This window comes from Pinus tabuliformis, chromosome 2_2, assembly GCF_031772625.1.
Source record: "Pinus tabuliformis cultivar Carrire ecotype Pingquan chromosome 2_2, CPIR1, whole genome shotgun sequence".
Taxonomy (NCBI): Eukaryota; Viridiplantae; Streptophyta; class Pinopsida; order Pinales; family Pinaceae; genus Pinus; species Pinus tabuliformis.
In genome coordinates, this window is record NC_142300.1 from 789588355 (window position 1) to 789603145 (window position 14791).

The 14791-nt window shown below is 35.7% G+C and overlaps 1 long non-coding RNA gene across 2 annotated transcripts; it reads right to left on the reverse strand.

Moving 5' to 3' along the window:
* Window positions 1-6379: 6379 nt before the first annotated feature.
* On the reverse strand, window positions 6380-11744 carry LOC149195060 (uncharacterized). Of its 2 annotated transcripts, none has more exons than XR_016254580.1 (4): window positions 11260-11744; window positions 9069-9309; window positions 8819-8936; window positions 6380-6666 (listed from the first exon to the last, which is right to left on the reverse strand). It is a non-coding gene; the product is annotated as an uncharacterized LOC149195060 (long non-coding RNA). The 2 variants fall into 2 exon arrangements; XR_016254581.1 differs by having other exon boundaries at window positions 9197-9309; window positions 11260-11743.
* Window positions 11745-14791: the final 3047 nt, after the last annotated feature.

Sequence of the window (14791 nt, forward strand, 5' to 3'; positions counted from 1 at the left end):
TAGGCTTTCTTGGAGGGAGGTTGTGCCCTAATAAAGCTTTTTTGTGGGCCCCATGGCTTCAAAATCTTGGTCTCTAGCCAATTTGAGGTTAAAAATTTCTTACATTTGTACTTGATTTCTTAGCAAAGTCAACTCACTCTTAGATTACATGGCAATGCTTGTTTCTTCCAAAGCAAAATAGACACTTCATTGCATTGAGATATTCACCCATGCATGGTTAGTGAAGCATATTTGCATTATGTGGGAAAGACTATGGTCTTGGATTATCAAGGTATTTTTAGATCTAATATGTGAACATGTGTCTATTTTTCAATGATCACTACTCTATGGAGGCAGTTTGGAGGTGGTGCCTTGAAGGTCAATGCCAATAGGCTTTTTTGGAGGTGGTGTCCTAACAAAGCATTGTTGTGGGCACCATGACTTCAATGTCTACTCAATAACAATAGCCTTTTTTGGAGGTGGTGCCCTAACAAAGCATTGTTGTGGGCCCCATGACTTCAATGTCTACTTAATAACAATAAGCTTTTTTGGAGGTGGTGCCCTAACAAGGCATTGTTGTGGGCCCCATGATTTCAATGTCTACTCAATAATCCCGGTCTCTAGCCAATTTGAGGTTACAAATTTTCCTACATTTGTACTTAATTTCTTAGCAAAGGCAACTCTACTCAATAATCCCGGTCTCTAGCCAATTTGAGGTTACAAATTTTCCTACATTTGTACTTAATTTCTTAGCAAAGGCAACTCACGCTCTTAGACTACATGGCAATGCTTGTTTCTTCCAAAGCTAAACACTTCGTTGCATTGAGATATTCACCCATGCATGTTTAATGAAGCATATTTGCATTACATTAGATGGGAAAGACTATGGTTTTGAATTATCAAGGTATTTTTAGATCTAATATGTGAACACATGTTTGTTTTTCACCATGGGATGTCAAAATTCTATATTCTAGCTAAACGCATGCATTTCATTATTCTTTGGAGCTCAAGCTATATTGTAAGCATTTTTTATTGTTTTTGGGTGACTGTCCTTTCATTCAAACATCCTTAGAATGTATGTTTTTCTTACCTACGCTAACCCCTTTCTTGAGGGATAACACAAAAATTAACTTTTTGGTAACAATCAAAACCTTAAAGAGTTGAAATTTGATCATTGTTTTTTAGAACAAAAAAACATAATAGCATTATATTGAGACTATATAAAGGTTCCAGATAGTACAAAAATCAAGCTTATTGAAGTTGGATGATCTTGTTCTTGAAAACAAAAACTGTGGGAAATGACCCTTAATAAAGGGGGAAAGACGATCTGAGCAGAAACCATATCAGAGACAAATACAAATTTTATATGCAGCCCATGAGGAAACATATATGAGATGTAACCTTGATTTCAGATATCGATGGACATCCAAAAATCATACATATACGAAGATAAAACAAAAAAGGTGAAAAAGAGAGGATCTGGAGGTAATCAGATATGAGTTAAGAGCTAAGAATTGAGAAGCCCTGAATAGAAAAGGAATTCTCACCATATATTACCTTTATGGACCAAGAACCTGTTCCTAGTAGAATACCTTCTTTTAACGGGTTGTCCGCTTGCTAGTTCTGAGCTTGGTAAATGTGTTGAATGGAGCAATCTTTCATAAGTCCCCAAAAAAACATAATCTTGTCCATCCAACCTGCGAGGTGTGGGATCCTGATATGGCAGATTCCTTTGACATGATCAATCATTGTTTTGGAGTCACCAAAAATTGAGATACACTGTATATCAAAAAAGATGCAGAAAGCCAAAAGACCCGCTAGAGCCCTCACCTCAGCCATGCTATTTGTGCCCTTTCCTCCATTCCATGAAATAAAATATTGAAGATTCTCGTCCATAATAATGTGAACCCTGCAGCCACAAGAGTTTTGTTGCGCAGCACCATCAAACAACGCACTTGGAGTCCTTGAGAGATCAACTTCTTGCTCATTTCTGACGGCACTTTTTGTTTTGGGCTGCTTTTTCGGCACGGAGTCATGAATGGATATGATATGTTGCAGGATAGTATTGAGGGGGGTCTTCATTTCTTTGAAACTTCTATTGTTTCTCCACTTCCAGGCACACCATAGGACAATAATAATTATTGATCTCCATGAATCTCTCTGCCCACTCCACCAATCAAAAGTTGCATGCGTTGAAACATGAGAAACAAGAGGGAAACCATATAGGATTGCTAAGTCATGCCATACTTGTTGAATAGATTGGCATTGGAAAAGCATATGAAAATTTGATTCCTCAGCTGATTCACACATTAACCATCTACTTGGCCCGTGCCAATTTATTTTCTTTAGATTTTCCCAGGACAGATTTTTATTGTGGAACACCAGCCATGAGAAGTATATTAATTTGGAAGAGCATCCTGATTTCCAGAAGACTGGAGGATACTTAGGACTAGAGTGCATGGTCTTTTGTTCAATCAGATCTGTATAAATATCCTTTACACATACCTGTAAATTTGCTTTTGGCACCTTCCAGATTAGATAATCTTCTGACCTGAACCGATGAAAACCGCAGCTTCTCAGCCCATCCCTGACAATGTTCCAAAGCCTTTCCAAAGACTCTGACATGCCTAGATCAATGGCCTCTTTCCAAAGAGGAAGAGGGCCTTGCCATACTGCTATGAGTTTATCCCACGTAAAAATACCTTTTCTATGGAAGAATGTTAGAAGCCTATCAAGGATGGTGATGCTCTCTCGCCCACTCAAAATAGGGTCTATTCCAATGAGGATTTTGCTGCCCGATTGTAAGCTCCATTTCAGATTCTTTAGAAAGTATTGCTCAATTTTGCGAAAGCTAAGCCACATAGCTAACCCATATGTGGCTCCAATCCTTCCTAATCTGAACCAGTATTCCATGTCTTTGCCTTTCATATATTTCTTTTTTATAGTTGCGCTCCACGGTCATTCCCCGAATATTCCTCTCCACAGTGATTTGCATAGGAGTGCTTTCCCAAAAGCCCTCAAATCCAATAAACCCCATCCTCCTGAGTCCTTTGGCAAAGAGATCTTGTTCATTTTAGTAAGATGATATTTTCTCTGTTCTGATTTGCCGCCCCATATGAAATTCGTTGTTATCCTGTTCATTTTCTGGATGACACTTGCAGGTGAAAAAAAATGTGTGCCCAACATACAACCAGTTGTGTTAACACTGCTTGTGTTAGAACAATTCTCCCTGCCAAGGAAAAACACTTGTATTCCCAAGCAGATATCTTTTTGTAGTACCTATCTATTAACCAATTCCAATCCATTTTAAAGTAACCTTTGGCTTCCCATATATTTAAATCCATCCTTGATAGACCTCATCTCTACTCCAAACAACACAGAAATCCATACCACTGTTTCCATATTAACGTCATTGTGGAAGAGGATGGATTTTGCCTTGTTTATTTGTAAGCCAGTAACGCTTTGGAACCTATTCATAATGTTATTGACACATATCCACGAGACCCTGCAAAGCATTGCAAAGATGAACACATCGTCGACAAACAACTTGTGCGAGATGTAGTTGTTCCTGCTGATCTTAACAGGCCTGCACCTGTTTTCAGAGACTGCCTTATTTATATGAAGGCTTAGAGAGTTCATTGCGAGGATAAATAGAAGAGGAGAAAGGGGACATCCTTGACGAAGTCCCCTTTCTACTTGAAAAAACGGAGAAGGAATCCCATTTATAATAACAGCATAGTTCACATTCTCAATGCATGCCATGATCCAGCTTATGGAATTAGATTTCAGTCCGATCTTTGCTAGTAAACATCTAATGAACCCCCAATCTAAGCAGTCATATGCTTTTTGTAAATCAATTTTCAGAATGGCAGCTTCTGATTTTTTTGAGAGCATAGTAAAAAGGCTTTCCTGAGTATTAGCAACAGCATCCAATATATTCCTTCCCTTTAAAAAAGCATGATGATCTTTTGTTAAAAAACAGGCTAATGCCGCTTTGATCCTTTCAGCAATAATTTTTGTGATGATTTTGAGAGTTATATTGCATAAGGAGATCGGCCTAAAATCTTGAAAGGAGTCCGCTTCCACTTTTTTTGGGATAAGTGCTCTCTGAGTGGAAGATGTGATCTAATGAATGTTGTCTGAGATTCTTGTTGCTTCAACCATCCTCAGCAAATCTTGTTTGATGATATCAACGAAGTGTATAAAGAATTCTATTGTCCAGCCATCCGGCCCAGGACATTTATCCTTTTTAAAAGCCTTCATTACTCCAGAAGCTCCTCTGTTATGCGCTGAAACAGACTTTCATTTTTTCCATCATCAAACATTTGTGGGGTCAAATCAATACCCCACCGGATATCCTGAAACCTGCATTCATCCCTTCTTTTGTATTGATTTTTAAAATGTCTCACAACTTCCTTTGAGATACCCTGTTGTGAGAAGAGAAAACCCCCCTGACCATCACTTATTTTCCATATGGAATTTCTCTCATGCCTGGAATTTGCATACTTGTGAAAGAATTTTGTGTCCCTGTCACCTTCCTCGAGCCAGATTGCCTTGCTCTTGAGTCTCCAAAGGGCTTCTTCCTGCTTCAGAAGATTTTGCTTTTTTCTTTCAAGCTCTTTTATGCAGCATCTCATGCTAGTAAAAGGAAGTGAGTTGGCATCCATAGCCTTGGATATGCTGTGTAATTCCCTCTGAGCTTCATGAAGAGCCATTCTTTTACCACCTTTCTCATAGCAAACAGCTTGTCTCTAAAGGTCATAAACAGGGGTAACATGTCTTTTGCAAATAAATCCTTCCATGTTTTAATTATGACTTCATTGAAATCTGGATCTTTTAACCATATTCTATTGAATTTAAATGGGTACCCATTTCTAAAGCCCTTTTCCTTCCAACTGAGATAAATCGGCCTATGATCGGATATAAATACATTCCCTATGGACGAATAAGGCATGCCCATTCTATCAATAACGCTGACATGAACAATAAACAATCAATCCTTTTTGCAATGTACGCCTCTTCAATTCTTCCATTGTCCCATATAGGCAACATTTTGGATGAGTTATATCTATAAGATTTCTATGCAGAAGTTCATACTTAATTCGATCTTCAAGCAAGTCTCTGTTCCTACAATTCCCCCATCTCTCTTCTGAACTTAGAGTTACGTTTAGATCCCCTTTGATCATTGTTAAGGCCTTAAAAAGCTTTAGACTTTTTTTTTGTTAAATTTTGTTTCTTACAAGCCTGTCTGGAATGCAAGTATTTTTTAATTACACTTGTATTTTAGAATAGGTCTTTCAAAATTTTAATTTAATTATCAATAATTGCTAAGTGGACAATAGCAATTTAACTTTCATAAAATATGCTAAAATATTCATAGTAATATTATCTCCAAGTTAGTTATACTCTTTTAATTAATTTATCTCAAATTAATTAAAGAAAATATTATATCAATGTCATATTGGCAATGTGATATTGAATAGTCATAATATTGATCCGTAGTATTGTAACAAAAACTATTTACAAGTTAACCCACCCTAAAGTGGGGATGAATCTCTATGGTTAAAAATATTGTTACATGTCTCTTAAAATATATATATGTTTAACTCACATATTAATTCTTTTATAAATAATATTAAACTAGTTTTTTTCTAAAAACAATAAAATTCCAACCCAGAGAAAGAAACCTCAACCAATATGCATACCCACAATAACAGTCCAAATTTTTATATTAGCTAATTATCACCCCAATCCAACCCTTTAAGAAAAGAAATGTCAACCAATATGCATACCCACAATAGTGGTCCAAATTTTTATATTAGCTAATTATCACCCCCATAATAGTGTTCCAAATATTTTTGTATTAGCTAATTATCACCCGTGTCATGAAACAACATTCCATGTCAAAATTAGAATTTTGACATCATGCAAATTTTTACACCAATCCATAATTTGCACAAGTTTCAAACAATATGCTTTTAACAAAAGATATTGAATCACCACAATATCATATTGATAGTATTATCAAAACAATATCCAAATTACAATATAAAATGGCAAGAGAGGTCGTTACAAATGATACTCAATTCAACAAAAAGAAAATTATTCGGTAATAATGGTAAAAAGGTCGTACACCATCAAAGTTTTAAAAAATACGTTAGCACACATCTTTTATTATCTTAAATAAATTATTTTTAAACGCTAAATCAAATAAGTTGGCTCCAAATGGTGAAATTCTCTCTTATTTAGAGATTGTGAAATGTTTGTATTAAGAATATTAGTTGGACCAACATCTATGTTACAAGGTTTTAGGTCTGCAATATTAGTAATTACAATCATCAACACTTGTGAACCAGAGATTGGGCGACTTTTGAAAGACCAAAGAACACCATTTGCACGGTTTATATTGCAACTATCAACATTTGGGAATCATAGATTGGCATTATGAAAGTCCATTTTTATTTATACATTACACTTGTTCTCATGGCTGACATTCCCATAGATTGGCATTATGAAAGTCCATTTTTATTTATACATTACATTACACTTGTTCTCATGGCTGACATTCCCATAGATTGGCATTATGAAAGTCCATTTTTATTTATACATTACACTTGTTCTCATGGCTGACCATGTTTCCAGTGACTTGACAGTGAATCTTCCCAACGCTCTACAAAATGCTCCCCGCTGTGATCAATAAAGGACAATAAAAACAAGACGATTAGAAACAACATAATCTACTATAGACAAAAAGAACTATAATCAACAAAATTAATGAGAAAGATGCAACATAGAACAGAGAAATAGCAAATAAAGGTGCATTCCTGCTGCCTCCCTCTCCCCCCTGCCAGCCCCTGCCTCAAAACCTAATAGAGTTTCACCTACAGTGAGCATGTGGGATTCCCTGCAAAAGTTGCATCGCCTCCAAAGAATAGCAAAGAATAGCTTGGCTCACTTAACCACCTTGGGTTAAGAACTTCAGTCTTGTGGTTTGTTTTGGTATCAGCTTTTGGCTGTTTCGTGAAGTTTTCCTTTTTGTGAAGGGACAGTTCTTGTGCTCTGATGTTCCGCCTAATCTGAGCAATGGACGCGAGTCAATATTGGAGCCAATTTCTTTTTCCTTTTTTTGCTGAAAATATCGCTCATGGGTTTGCAACCTACCCTCTTTGTATAAAGCCCTGTTCAATTGGCATCTCTTTGACTTCATTGATTCATATCAAAATTAACTATTACAAACAATGGTTTGTTCAAATAGCAATCCTGAAAAGCGCTTTATGCAAACAGAAACATCATTTCGATCAATTTTCAGAAGACCATCAGACACCATTTTGTCTTCAATGATTTGACATTTCAGTCCGCATCATGGTTGACCTAGCAGGTCCCATCATTTGGCATCTCTTTGAATTAATTGATTGTACAAACAATGATTTGTTCAACTAGTCTCCATATATTTAGCAACTGTGAGAACCGATTATGAAACCAGAAGATATCATTGGGATCAAATTTTCGGGAGACCATCAGACACCATTTTGTCTTCAATGTTTTTGACACTTAAGTCCGCATCATGGTTGACCTAGCAGGTCCCATCATTTGGCCTCTTTTACTTAAAGATTAGGTATTAATATTATTTTATTGCAAACCAGGCTGGTTTGATCTAGCCTTCCTATGTGCAGCAACCGTGAAAATCCTTTATATAACTAGATGACATTATTGGGATCAAACTTTCAAGAGACCATCAGACACCATTTCGTCTTCAATGTTATTACATTTAAGTCCGCATCATGGTTGACCTAGCAGGTCCCATCATATGGCCTCTCTTTGAATTAATAGATTATCATATATTGCAAACAAGCATGTTCAAAATTGAAAAACAGTCTCACCAAATTCATAACCCCACACAGCCACCCCACGTAAAAATTAATAAATTGGAAAAAAACAGTAAATTATTAGTGGCCATCTGAATCTCTTTTCAGCCTGGCCCGTAGTGGACAAGGAACACAACATCAGTCTCTTATAATCCTTTCCAACGGTTCGACCAATTACAGACAAATATGGATTGCAGGATATATATTTCAGAATGTAGACTTCTGTGATTCATGATTTATGCAGTCTTTTCTGGAATAATAGGATAGTCTTCATATTTATAAATTAATTAATTATTTTGGTTTTAATGTTGTCATTCATGAATAGTTTTGATTTTAATTTTGAATATGTTTTTTTTACATTAAATATAATAACAAATAAATAAATAAAAATAAAAATTAAAGAGCCAAAAAAAATTATAGTGTATTTTGTATAAGTGGTGTTCCCGCAGAGTATCCGGATCCTGGCTTTTCGAAAATCTGGTGGATCAGTTTCCGAATCCAGATCTGTTTCTGTTTCCTGGAAACTTAGCTAACAACTCATAAGTGAGTAATAACAACACCTGATCATTAGATAAGGAGGAAAGCATCCTCGGAAAAAAAATAAGGATGACAACTCATAGGGTAATTTCTGATTTTGTAATTGCATAAAGACTCACAGTCCACCAAAAACAGTATGATCACATAAGCTTAAAGTATGGCTAGATGTATTTTGTTATAAACTAATTACAAATAACCCAAAAGGAATAGATTAACATAACAACAAAGGCAACTAGTAAATTTGATATTTTTGCTTAACTTATCTTATTTCCTCGGCAAATGGGAAAAGCTACCCCGCTAATTAAAAATGGTATGACAACACAAGTTTAATTTATGATAAGGCTACTTTTATATTTATCTAGTTACAAATAACCCAAAAGGTATATTGACCTGAAAACAAAGCCAAGTATTAAATTTGATAGTTTTGTTCAACTTACCTTCATTTACTTGGCAATTGGGAAAAAAATTCGTCCAACCAAACTTGGCACTATCATCTGCAAAGTTTACCACATTCAAGCCCTCGCCATCATTGCCAAGCCCCATCACTTCGCCTCTCTGCTTGACATAACAGATAGCTGTCAAAATTACCATTATAAATAATCCAGTTCAGAACTAAAATGCAAACCTAACAAAAGTCATATCATCCATGCCCTCCTATTTTAAAGGAGAAAACAATTGCCCATTGACCTGACGCTAAAGGCACAGATTCCAACCCCTGTAGGCATAGAGCCCCGTCAATTAAATAACAAGCCAAGTTTGATAGCCATATCCAGCATTCATTTAAAAACCAGGAAACAAATAGTAAAATTTATTACAAGTGACAGTAACATTCCATCTTTGTCCTTAGAGCCATGACTTTTTAATCCATCTCACGGCCAACCAAAAGGCCAATATTTGGTTTTCTATAATTTTTTGCATCCATAAGCACCTGTAGACAAATAAAACTATCGTTATTTTTATTTTTATAAATAAACCATGATCCCTTCAAGGGTCTCATGGACAAGAAAGATCTCTTAAAGCAACGTTAGGAAAAAAAAATCCAAGCAACATAAGTGATTAAAAGCCATAAATGAATTCACAAATCACACATTCAAATCCATCACATCTATCTTAATGTCTAGGCAACTGTGGTCAAAGCCAACGATGTAAACAATTATTTTATAGCTATGAAATTTAGCAATGATTAAATTTGAGTTAAAATATCAAACTAATGTGGCTTCTTCGCCAATTACGCACCCTCACCAGTATTTTCAATAAGAAGTTCAATTTCATCCTGTCAAACATTTAACACTAATGTCATATTTTAAAAGCATAGCTCCCTTTCACATACTCTGTCTGCTTCGTAGTAAAGCAAGAAATAACAACCAAGCCATTTCGGTCAAGCCAATTAGATAACTCGCCACTATAACAAAACCCCTCACTATAATGTCTTTTATGTGGCTCACAGATACCAGAGATCGGTGGCTTTTTTATGAGTGGTTCACGGACACTGGAAATCGGTGGCAACTGTGTCCTGGATTTTTTATGAGTGGTTCACGGACACTGGAAATCGGTGGCAACTGTGTCCTGGAAATTATCTGGTCAAATTCACCTGTAAGGATCACTTCTCTCGAGCTCATTAACAAAACCTAACCCCAACCAAAAAAACTAAGACTTTTCCACTCCACCCACTGTAATGCTAGTCATTATTTATAGGGATCACTTCTCTCGAGCTCATTAACAAAACCTAACCCCAACCAATTAAACTAACACTTTTCCACTCCACCCACTGTAATGCTAGTCATTATTTCATTGTTGAATCCTAAATACTAAGTTAGGACCAGATCGCATGAATCTGTTTCTATGGAATTTATAAAATTTTATCGGCCAAACAAATAAACATAAAAATAGCTAATTAATATATTTAAATAACGACGATCTGATTCAATTTCTGTCTGCAAAGTCGTGACTTTTCAGTCGGCATCATGGTTGAACGGAAAAAGGCCACATCATTTGGTCAGTTATAATTCTTATCTATTATAAATACTCTCGAAAAAGAAAATGTAATGGGAAAAACTGATAAATGTTCTGAACAATGAACTGGAAAACAAGAAACTCAAAAATTATTTAGATCAATAGAAGAGAACAGCTAGCATTCAAAATATAATTTTAACACCTTCCATACATAGCATTTTTCGAAAAGATTGTCGGAAACAATCAAAAAGGCAGATTGTTTAAGCAATAAAATTGTGACAGTCTCAAATGCAACCAACTCAAATTTGTTATAGATATTTTAGTGGACTCAAATCTGTTATAGATATTTTAGTGGACAAAGCAGAGCCAGGAATGTCAAAGCCACTGTCACCTTTATAACATGAATCGGTTTCTGATAACAGAAATTATAGAATATAGAAAAGATTAGGTTAAGGTCATTGTCTAATGAATCTTCTTATATAGAGCCTTAAATTTTCTAGTAAGCAAAGCTAAGAAATTCTTTATTGTATAAGCGTATATAAAGGTAGAGTGTGGCTGCAAAATATAATGATTAATTACCGAGCCAAAAAAAGAAGCAAATGGCTATCAGTTCCTCAGTCAATTATGAAATCATAGCCATTTTAAAAATACTATATTTTCCCTTACGAAACATATAACATCGGTGACTTTAATGACACATTTCAAAAGCCCACGTCCCCTTCTTGCCAAGCTAATAGGCCCATGCTCTAAATGACATTGAGCTTAAGCAAGCCAAGCTTTCCTTCAGCTTACAGCTTTTGTCCTGATGAGTGTTAATTGTAGCTTTATAAATCATGTGCTTGGCAAAAACGCAAAGCAAGAGCTTAGAATAAAAAGGTGCAAAATGACTTCGTTACAATTTTGCAGTTTCTAAAGGAGGAAGTACCTCGAATAATAAATGCCATCGAATGAGCAAATAGTGCAGCGATCTTTGCTTATTCTATAAAAGATCCGCCAAAGCTCCATTGACTTCACCCAGACGGTTCATTTTTTCTACGAGAAACGGATTTTCCCTTCTTGAGTTTTGAAGATCCGGGATACTCTAATCCTTTGTCCGTTCTCATCCTGGGGTTTGAAGATCCGAGATCCTCTCATTATTTTGCTGTTCTCATCCTCGGCCGCCGTTTCGTAGGGTTTATGGCAGCCCCATCTTCCTTTGGCTACCTCCCATGAACCTCAATTTTAAAACGCAAAACATCGGAGATGAGGCAACCTTTTATAAAAGGCTTGCAAACGAAATCTCACGGCAGCTTAGGGTTTCTTGGGTGAACCCTAGGCTTTGCTCGCAAGACCTTTAGGGTTTTCTGATGCGGGAAATATTTTATGTTACAAATTCTTACTCTCTTACTCTTACTCTCGAGACAAAGAGACTCTAGGGCTTGAGAGGCAAAGAAATTTGTTCAAGTAAAATAATAAATGTAAATAAAAATAAAATTAAAGGAAAATGTTCAAGTAAAATAATAAATGTAAATAAAAATAAAATTCGAGGAAAATGAAGGGACTAACTCATATTTGTGGAGATGTTTAATGGGTTTGAAGTATACTTTAAAGTTTTTGTTTATGTTTTTGCTAAAAATTCTAATGAAATGTATTAATGGGCTAAGATCCATATGTTTTTGGTATGAATGAAAGTTTGTTACTTTATGGATCGCAATGAAAGTTTGTCACCTTATGGATCGTTAAGGGGGTAATTTTATATGGTATGGTTTTTTTTGAATAATAGTGATGAGTTAGCTTGTATTTATGGATAGCATCTAGTGTTGGTTGTCTCAACTGTTGGTTTCACAATTGAGTCATGATAGGTTTTCTCACTTGTAAAAAAATATGTAGACATGGAATCTTAACCAATCATTAAATTGGAGTATTTTGAAAAATATTTGCATCCATAGGCAAGGCTATTTTGGAATAAAGCTTCTCAAATTTTGATTTAATTGTGCCCAAAGGTGCTCTCCAACCTAGTGTGGAATAGACATTGTAATGTTATGTAAACATTTTGATTTGGTCAAATTACCAACAGTTTTCGAACTCCAAGTTTTCACAACCCATGGTTTTTATTCATAATTTATTCATATGTTATATAAGCTTATAAGTTTATTCATATGTTATATAAGCTTAATAATATTAGAATAAATAAATAAATATAACAAACTAATGCTTATAAATATTGTTACGGTAGTTTAGGTAAGATTGAGGTCATAGGGTCCATAGGTGATCAGGTGCATTGTTAAGGCACTCATAGATCTTAAGTCACCAGTTCAATTCCTCTCCATATTCGAGTGTTGTTCTTGGACATGACCATGATGTAGCCTCACCAATGTCAAATTTATAAAAAAATTGAGGTCATAGAGTCAACTTATCGTTGGCGGTTTTTGGGCTCCAAGTTTTGACAACCCATAGTTTTTCTAATGGTGTTTTTAAGTAGTATAGCCTATTTAAAGGCGTGAAAACTCCTTTGTAATTTGCTTTTGGGCCATGAATTGTAACAGCCCAATTGTTTATCCTTATAACATTCCTTGGTTAATATTCTCTCTTGTTAATAATTGTAATTATTTAAAAGGCAGAGAGAGGGACACAGATTCCATTGCTTGAGGCAAGAGATTGCTCGAGGTAATTGTTGTTTTAAATATCAATCCTGGTTGATTAAGTGGGTTGACTATGGCATAAATTAACTGGAAGAAATGGGACAGGGGCTAGTGTCCTTTGACTTGTTGACAAGGGAAAATGTCTTGCCAACAGCTAGGGGGTCTCCTTGGTGTGAAGTCCCAATTAGACCTCACCTTGTTTGGGATAGCAGCCCCATCTTATATGTAGGCTTGACTACCATCATGTAACTTTTGTTCTTGGTTGTTGAATTGTGGGAATGAGGTCAACCCACAATGATAACTTGCAGAACGAGATAGAAGGATATAACAGTAAAACAAGAAGAAGAAGCATGCCACGAGAAGCATTAGTAAGCTAAAACCATATCAGACATACGTGAATAGGAAAGTGTCAAAGGTTAATTACAAATCAATTCACAATAAGTTATCGGCATTGCATGGAATAAGAAAGTAAATATTCAAAGCAGATATGCAAGCCATAGGATGAGAATAAGTTCATTAACATGCGTCCACATGAAAGCACACATACAAACACGATGGAAATACAGGAAAACCAATACAACCACCATAAAGATGCACGGGAATCCATGTCGAAAGTGAAGAACTTCTCATTATCCATGTTGTGTATTCAAGAACATATTCGACAAGTCCATCAAGGCCTAATAGTGGAACATTGGTTGTTCATACCATGATCCAAAGCAAAACCCTAGCCTCACCACAACTTACCCTACTAGCAGCCAAGAACTGAGTGCCTTTAGCTCCTTAAGCATAAATCAACTATCCAATGCTAGTCTTAGCTCAAGTGCTAAAGTCTCCAACAAATTAAGCATGAGAGTATACTTATATAAGTGAGGTGATTGTTCATCTATCATGACCTTTCACCTACCCCCCATGACTCTTGGCCTTCTTTAGTGCTCTCTAATGTCCATGGCTATTAAATGTTCAAATCACTCTTTGCATAGTTGTTGGCATTATGATAAGAGATATTTACATAATGACATAATAGAAGTTGTGAGGAGAAAGAGAAAGTTGTTGGAAACCCTAGATAATGTTGTTGCCAAGTCATGAGACAAGGTTGCGTTGTTGTTGTGTTGAGTGGCTATTTGATTACTATTGCACCTCATTTGCAAGGAAATAATCATCTAATCAACTTATGATATTGTGCCTTTGGTATTTATAGAAACTCGTGTGGAGCTAATTTTCCAGCTTGTCAAAACCCTAGTTGTACATTCATCTTGTGGAATTGAATATCCAACTGATAGCATTTGATATCTTCTGAATTGTCTTGCCTTTGATTTAATCTCATCTTCCTTCATGTAGGTCAGCAATCTTGTTCTCTCTTGTTACCTGCAAGCAAACAAATTACATTAGCCATATACATTTGCAGTCAGAGAACAATATTGGAAATATAACATGTTCATGGAAAGAAAATATCAATTTGGACCCCTTTATAGTCCTTTTCTGTATTGTGATATCAACAAAGTATGTATAGCTCGTGTGTGGTCATTATGAGCTTCCCTAACCATGTTTTGGGAGAAGTCCCTTGCAAACCATCATGTCCTTATTTCAAACAAACACAAGTGAGGTCTTTGAGACCATCTTCAATCTTTAATTCATGATCCTTCCCAACTCTTTGTGATTTGTGTTTTGTGCTAGAATCCTTCTCCAACAGGCCATTCAAAATCCCATTCTAGGTCGGTACTAATTGGGAAATATTGAGGCAATTTATCCAAAACCCCCAATTCCTCGAGAGTTATTTGGCCAATCCTATTAAAAAAATAAATGTGAGGCATATATATGCAACTACCTTCAATTACA